This window comes from Monodelphis domestica, chromosome 4 (genome assembly GCF_027887165.1).
Source record: "Monodelphis domestica isolate mMonDom1 chromosome 4, mMonDom1.pri, whole genome shotgun sequence".
In the NCBI taxonomy this organism is placed as follows: domain Eukaryota; kingdom Metazoa; phylum Chordata; class Mammalia; order Didelphimorphia; family Didelphidae; genus Monodelphis; species Monodelphis domestica.
In genome coordinates, this window is record NC_077230.1 from 18,942,200 (window position 1) to 18,951,113 (window position 8,914).

General features: G+C 36.6%; 1 pseudogene; it reads right to left on the minus strand.

The window, feature by feature from the left end:
• Positions 1-7,958: 7,958 nt before the first annotated feature.
• LOC100027868 (protein archease-like) lies at positions 7,959-8,460 on the minus strand (annotated as a pseudogene).
• Between the last annotated feature and the right edge of the window lie 454 nt (positions 8,461-8,914).

An 8,914-nucleotide genomic window follows, 5' to 3' on the forward strand; every position in this document is an offset into this window, starting at 1 on the left:
GTCTAGAGCATCTCCCAGAGCAGTGTCCCCTGTGTACCAGCGTTCCTGTGTTGTGGCATCCCTGTACCTCAGTATTTCTCTGTTCTGCCTCCATTACTCCATTACCAATAAGCAGGTTCAGGTCCCTGTAGCAGCCTCTTTAGTCAAAAGCCAGAGAACAGCAGTTTCCCCTCACTTTACCTTTTCCATTACAAGTAGTAATAGTTTCCTCTCAGTTTACTCTTTATTACACTTCCCTGTGTTGTTATTTCAGTCAGGACCAAGTCTTTTTGATCCTATTTGAGTTTTTCTTGGCAAAGATATTGGCGTGTTTTTGCCATTTCCTACTCTAGGTCATTTTATAGATGAGGGAATTGAGGGAAACAGGGTCACACAACTGATATGTGAGGTCATGTTTGATCTTGGAAATATTCCTGATTCCAGATCCACTGTGCTATTTAGCTGTTCCTCTTTCCCTATAAAGTCTTCTAAATACTCTCACACCATCAATGTTTCAATGCACCTACATTGTTTCTTATATATGTCTCTCATACCTAGAAACTCAAACTGAAATTAACGTTCATGCCATATTTCCTACAAAATGGAAAAAAAAAAAAAACAAACAAACAAAACTGGAACACTGGAAAGAAGTTCCATTGTTGGAATCAGATGATCTGACTTTTCATACTATTTCTTCCAGGATTACTTCATGACCTTGAGCAATTGACCTTGTCTCACACTCAGTTTCTTTGTCTATAAAAGGAAGGAATTTGACTTGGTTATTCCTTGTTTTAAATCTTTTTTTTTTTTTTTGCTCAGTATAGTCCACCTTATGTTTATATTCTTTTTTAATATCAGTGTTCTGGATCATTCTATTTCCAGCATAAAATTTGCTTTAGGATACTTATGAACCCAACACATTAATGGTTGCAGCAAATTTCGTTTTAGTCCTGCTCCTTTAGCTCTTCCAAGGTTCAAGGAAGAGGAATATAGACAAACAGTTTGTCTGCTTGTCTCCTGGAGGGGCATCTCTTCTTTTAGTCAATAATTCAGCTTGAAGCCTTCAGCTGCTCTGAAATCTGCTGCTGTCAGACAAAGGATTAAAGCATGGATATTAATGACAGTGCTAAGATGAGAAGTCATGGCTCTTTGATTCTCAAGGTCAGTACATTAGTACTGTACCTGATCATGTCACTGTGCTGCCTATTTAGGCTTACAAGTAGAATCTACACATAAATACTTTTTTTTTTCTTGCTTCGCAAACAGTGCTGCATTCTTTAAACTGTTTTTCTTCATTCACTAGTGTTGATATCATGCGGTTATAATCAATAATTTACATCTACAAAGTACCTTTCATCCCTAAATGTTAAAGATCTTTACTGACATGAATTAGGTAAATCTCAGCAAACTGCTTGGCTGCCTTTAACAGCTAAGAAGGAAAATTAGAGGGCTAAGTAACTTCAGTGGCTGTCTCAGAGGAGTGGCGATATCAAAGTCTGAGTCAGAAGTTTTAGATTTAAATTCTAGTTTAGGCATTTACTAGCTATTTTTGCATTTAAGGAAATGGAACCTATGGACAAGTATGGTAAGTGTTACATCCAAGTTTCAAACTTAGGTCTCTAGACTGAGGCTACATCATCCCCTTTTATCACATCTTAACATTATTTTGAAAAATTAAATTTATCTTTTTTGTAACATTAAAAGACTCCAGTAACTCCCTCCCTCCCCATCTCCCATTAGATAAGGCACCATTTGACAAAAAGATGTATGTACATATAAAACTATGTGTTACTACTTCTGTTTATCAATTCTTTCTCTGGAAGTGAACATACACAAGTCATTCTTTCAGCAATATTTCTGTGACTGTATATGATATTCTTTTGGTTCTGCTTGTTTCACTCTTCATAATTTCATGTAAGTCTTTTTGTGTTCCTCCAAAATTTATCTGTTCATTTCTTATGATACAGTGATATTCCATCACAAATATATGCCATAACTAGTTTAACCATTCCCCAGTTGATGGGCATCCTTTCAATTTCCAGTTCTTTGCCACCACAAAGAGAGATGCTATAAATATTTTAGAATATATAGGTTATTTTCTTTTTTCCCTGATCACCTTATTACTGAGTCAAAAGGTTTACACAGTTTTATAACACTTTGAGCATAATTCCATATTGTTCTCCAAAATGGTTAGATCAATTCACAGTTCCACCAATAGTGTATTAATGTCCCCATTTTTCCAATCCTCTCCAACATATGTCATTTTTCCCTTGAATTATTAGATTTATAGCATTTTTCATATAGTTCTATATAGCTTTGATTTCTTCATCCAAAAATTGTTTTTGTTTAGTTCCAGGATCTCTCTCTCTCTCTCTCTCTCTCTGTCTCTCTGTCTCTCTCTCTCTCTCTCTCTCTCTCTCTCTCTCTCTCTCTCTCTCTCTCTCTCTCTCTCTCACACACACACACACACACACACACACACACACACACACACACCTCATTGGGAAGGCAAGCAATATGTACTCATTTTTCCTGTGAAATCATGCAATACCTATTTCTATATTAGCCATGTTGTCCCTCTCCCCCCAAATACAAGAAAACTAAAGTGAAAACCAATGTTTCATTTTCCACTCAGAGTGCATCATTTCTTTCTTTGGAGGTAGCATTTTTTTTTTGTCACGTGTCCTTCAGAATTGTCTTGGATCCTTCTATTGATCAGATTAGCTAAGTCTTTCACAGTTGATCATCATTATGATTCTACTTACTTCACTTTGCATTTGTTAATATAAATTTTCTCAGATTTTCTGAATCTATCATACCTTAGGAGTTGCCTTTGAGTTGGCATCTGACCTTGTTATATGAATCTGGGTTAGTCATTTAACTTTTGCAAACTCCAATTTTATCCTAATGAAATGTGAATATGACATATGCCACCAATTTCATAAGAATGTTAAGAAAAATGGCTTAATTAACCTTTAGGCTCTTCATTAATATGAACAAGTATAGTTTACTGATATCATTGTTGAATTTGGATTCACTGTCTTAAGGGCAGATCTTTTACATTTTATCTACCTCATGGTTCTTGGGTACCATGAGGAGATTACAGAGGGAGAATATCTCTTTTTCCTTCTATTATATTAAATCCTTCTTACTCTGTTTCCCTTTATTTTCAGAGCCTGCTGATAGTATCTCAAGGGCACTTAAACACTTAACGCCTATGAACTTTTACAGGAAGTTATTTACTTCAAAGGCATAGCAAGAACAAATGTATCCCCCCCCCCCAACTCATAACTCACATATATATATATATATATATATATAATTCCTTATATAGGCATGAAAAGGAGGGATTAGGCTGCTTCTGAACAAATGATAGGCCATGTATTCTTCATTCTCCTAAAAGCAATCTCCTAGTTTTTAGCTCAGTTCCTACATAGCACTTGTCCTCCAAGGTCATGTCCAAAGCTGGTGCTGTTCTGGCTTCCATTGGGCTGTCTATGAAACTTGGTCTGGATTCCTGGATATCCATGGCTTTTGCTTCCAGCCTGAATTCCTAGACTGCTAGATTTCCATGGCTCATACTCTCAGCCAATCTCAAGATCCTACTCCCTTTTTCTAGAATGGAAAAGAATCAGAAAAAGACCATGACAGGCTCATTTCTTAGGGTCACTTGGACTAAGGGTATACTCATGTGTGTGTGTGTGGGTGTAAGAGGAGGTCCTAGGGCCCTCTTCCCTTACCACATGGCATGAATGAAGGAGTTCTTCATAATCAGACTCAAATATAAGCCCTCATGGTTGGTAGTCAGACTATTTAAAAAATGTCCACAGCTTTGCCTTTGTTGCCACTGGAAAAAGAGTTGTTTCTAAACAAAGGGTAGGTCATGCCTTCCTTCAGTCTCCTAGCTCTCCCAAACAGGTGATGGCATGTTGGGTCATCTGGACATACCCTAAAGCTCACCACAATGAGAGGTCACATCTCCTCCTCCTTTGAATGGAGAAATGTTTTGGGAGGATTTTGGACTAGGATAGAAGGGAGGAAATGATGCACATAGCTGTGTGAAAAAAGTATGTTTTGATCAAGGTTAGGGAGAGCAATGCTGTGGTGATTTAATGGCAAAATCTGACTGCTGACCCCACCCACCTTTCCCCAGGATGAAGCATTCAAAGATCTATGCAAATAACAAGGTATCTGAGAGGAGGGAATGCACCTACCTTTATGATTTTTAGTTTCAACTAAATCAAATTTCATTCTATACCTTGAATTAAACAGAGTCCTCAAGTATAGAGATTCTGTATTTTCATATAATGCCTGGCCTTTCTAGATATGAGAATTAAACATCCTACATAAGTTGTGTCAACTTCTTTGCTATGTTTAGAATATCTAAGAGAGGAAGATTCTATATTTTAATTTTGGAGTCAGATTAATTCCTGGACTGGAGATTTCTAAGATCAAAGATGGTGCCAGGCTCATACATAGATGCTTGGTAAGTGCTTAATAAGTGCTCACTAAGTGAAGAATTGGTAGTTGTTGTTTTTTTTTGCTTTATTGATATTTTACTCAGCATATAATCTATAAGTAAATATAGATCAACTCCAGTATGTCAACATGTATATGACTAATGTTAATAAAACAATTCAGAAGGAAGTGAGTTTGTCTAGTAGGTGGGATTTTGCAAAATGATTTTCATTAAGTATATCCATGAATCCACACATCCCTTGATGATAAGTAAACAATGGCAGATAGAGAAGTTGAAGTAAGGAATTTGGGGATGGTCACTCTTTTGAGTGCCTTAGTGAGTTCAACACTTTCCTTATACTTTGGCTTTCTTGGACACACACAAATTACCAGGGTAATGGTAGCACTCCCTAGGGTACAGATCCTTTTTGCTAAACAAAATTGTGCTTATCAGTTCAATTTGGAAGTTAAATCTATATTGTATACTTAAAAGACTTAAATAGTTCAGTCTGGGAATCTAGACTCCAATTTGTAATATGGACATATCAAACAAAATGTCTTATTGACAATTAAAACTCAACATGTCCAAAACTAAAATCATTATCTTACAATGTCTACTCTTCTATAAACTCTCATCTCTTTCCAACTTTTCTTTTACTGTTGAGGGTACCACCATTCTTCTAAACACTCTTTCTTGCTCAGGACCTACAAGATCTCATTCTTACATACACACATAGGATGTTTGTCTCTATTCTCAAGAAGCCTATATTCTTTTTTTTAACATTAACATATCTGTTTTATTATTATTGTCATTCCATCAGTTATTATGATTATTATAATTGTTAGTCCAGTTATTGTTGTATTGTCTATTAAAACCACCATTCCTATTAATTTTTCTTCTGACTTGATTTCTGAACCTGCATTCCCTGTATAGGTGTGTAAAGATTAAAATTTAGGGGGGGACTGAGGCAGGTAGAAATTAGTTTCTCTCTGCAAGGAGTATTATATTTTTATGAGATTTATTAAAGGTTAAGGATTAAAGAAAATACAGAATGAGAAAGCACATGCCTAGGTCAGAGAGGCCTAGACAGGATCACCTCACATAATGGAAGAGATGCGTCTGCTCCAAAGCGGAAGTCCAAAAGAGGCTGAGCCTATTCACAACCAGGTTTAAATACCCCATCTTGCTCTCAGCCCAGGCGAGAATTCAGTGAGATTAGAGGGCATTCTGGGGAAGTGGAGCAAGGATTTCTGGGGATTGAAGTCCTGGATTTGAGTCTATTTTTTACAGTTGTGAGATCCAGTCACAAAGGAAACAGCACCTAGGACCTGATCTTTCATTAGGCTTATAGTTATTATTATTATTATACCTTGGCTTCACAGATCTCAAAGCAGCTACTGCCTTTACTTCCTTAATTTCACCTTTCTTTGCTTTTAATACAGCTACCCTTAGTTTCCTTTTTAAATCTTCTATGATGGAATCTCTGTCATCAGTTATTTTTCTTCTGGACCATTAATTAAATATGTAACCTTTCTCCTTAATTCCTCCAGATCAAGCTCTTCCCAATCTGGGTAATTAGATTTAAAGAATTGTCTGACCCTTGGTACTGCATTTATGCACAAACATATGCTTGATGTGGGCAATGGTGCCTTCATCAAGTGCATCCATCCCCAGGAGAGTTTCAGCTACCTTGGTTATCCTTTCTAGAAAAACAGCAGGTGCTTCAGACACTTTCTGTTTTATGGCCTCAAACTTGGACCAAGCATTGGGCCTCTTTGTATATCTCCCCATGACTTCCAGTATTGCATCCCTTGCTTCTATAAGTATCTCATATACCCCATCGTCTGCAGTATCTAATTTTAAATCCTCTGACCAAGATTATGAATCTAGTCTCCTCTATGAACTTATTTTTTTCTCTCTCTTAGTTAGGACCTCTTTCATTAGGAGAGCAAAATCATTAAAATCTGGGTCATACAATTCAATTACCCTTTGCATCTCCTTGATAACTTTATTGGGCTCGTCACTAAAATTTGGAGTTCTCCTTTTAATAGATTCAAGGTCCTCCAGGGAAAATCTTTTATGAGTTCTCACTTTATTTGCCTCATTCTTTGTCACCACTAGCAAGTCTCTAAGGGTACATAGATTCACTGTTCCAGTTGCTTCTTCCTGTTCCAACCTGTTTAGTCTTTTACCACTATTGCTAATATTGCTGTTATCATTATCAGCAATGTTTCCATATCCCATGTTTATGTTTATGTTGTTCATAAAGTGTTCCATTATATCAAATTGTTGTATCATGTGTATTAACATAATCTTCAATTCATAATCCTTTTTAAACCAAGAAATCAGTACCTTTAGTTGATTTCCACAAACACACACAGAAGCACAAGACTTGGACAAGACAAACCCACAGATTACAGTTAGGGGAACAGAGGCCATTACATCAATTATCTTAATATCCATTATAGGTTTCATACATTCCAATTCAAATACAAGGTGACAAAAGTTTGGGAAACTTACAAATATACCATAAGGCATATACATTTTATATTTCCATAACATAAACCACATATTGCTTCACATGCCTGATGATATGTTTACATCCATTATTACTGAAGAATTAAATACAGTGTTATTACAATGTCCTTTATACATAAACAGAACAGGTTGTTACAATTTTCAAAATTCAAAATACAGTTTTCCCAAAAAGGCTGCTCCAAGATGGCTGCCTAGAGCATGTGGTGCAGTCAAAATGACTCCCTTTGGCAAGTCAAGCCCTCAGAATTCTTTTGGTTCTTCCCCCTCAGCTCCTAGCAGTTCAGAAATACTCTCCATCACATGTCCCTGTCAATCGCAAAGCCCTTTTGCATTCTCCCTTTATCTATTACATTAGTTAGGTTCTGTGTTTTTCCTAGTGCTTAGCTAGGGTTTAAAAATTTGTCAAGATTATTTACCACTTCAGGAAGGTGGCAGAGAGGGAGGGAGGAAGTCTGGATTACAAAATGCCAGGTAATAATTGTGAAAAATTGTTTTCTACATGTAATTAAAAAATAAGTAAAAATTCCAGATGGATTATAAGAGATATAGCATCTCATAGCAGCTCATCATTTAATTGTTTCATATGTGTAAATTAAAACTATATTAGCAAATTAAATAAAAAAGGAAAATTTACTGAAACCTATCTTCTCAATGACCCATTTTTAAAAATGGAAAACGTAGAAAAGCCCACAGGGCTAGTATTTTTCAATGTCAATAGTTGGGGTAGGGAAGATTAAGTTTCTTGCCACGTTTAGTCAAGAATTCATAAACAGGGAACATACTGTCAATTGACTTTTTCTCCAAGTTTTCCTAGAGAGAGTATGGAATATGTCTGTTCCCCATTTTTCTTCAGTTTCTTATAAAGAAGGCTAGTTGCCCATATCTGTCCCTTTTCTTTCTCTCCTTTTTTTTAGGTAAATCACTGTATTTTTCCATTTAGGGAAGAGATACAACAGTTATTTTTTAATTTCCTTTCATTGTTTTAAATGTCCATAATCACAAAAACTTCTGACTTCTCCTCATAATTGACCTGCTTTGCTGAATATGTTATTGCCTTGACTTCTGTTCCCTGAGGATTCTTATTCAAAGAAAATTCTCCCCATCCAAAAGATAGTAATTTGAAGTTTCCTTGGTCAATAGATAGTACTTTCACTTCCTGTGGTATGAAGAATTCATTAGCACTAAATTTATAAAGCCATTCATCCAAAAAGTGAAAGAGAAGAGACTGTAGGTCATCACCTTCTGCTTCCACCTCAACTGTTTGTAATGGTTCAACAGTTCCTGTGTCTTTCATGTAACCAAAGAAGGCCATTGCACACTGCTGAAATCCTTCTTCCAACATGTCTCCCCAAGCATATAACCTATAGAAATGGGTTCAAGTCACCCTGTACATCAGCTGTGTGATCCAGATACTCATACTTGGCCTTGATTGCCTTTTGCTCTTTATTCAAATTGTAGTCCTCCTCTTCTCCATCTTGCCCCATGACTGCTACCAAGAAGCCTATATTCCCTTTTTTTAAAATAATTTTTTATTTGATCATTTCCAAGCATTATTCAATAGAGACGAAGACCATTTTCTTTTCCTCTCTCCCCACCCCCATAGCCGACACGTGATTCCACTGGGTTTCACATGTGTTCTTGATTCGAACCCATTTCCATATTGTTGATATTTGCACTAGAGTGTTCATTTAGAGTCTCTCTTCAGGCATTTCCCCTCAGCCACAGTAGTCAAGCAATTGCTTTTCATTGTTGTTTTTACTCCCACAGTTTATCCTCTGCTTGTGGATAGTGTTTTTTAGATCCCTGCAAGTTGTTCTGGGACATTGCATTGACCCTAATGGAGAAGTCCATTACCTTCGATTGTACCACAGTGTATTGGTCTCTGTGTACAATGTTTTCCTGGTTGCGCCCCTTTCGCTCTGCATCACTTCCTGGAGG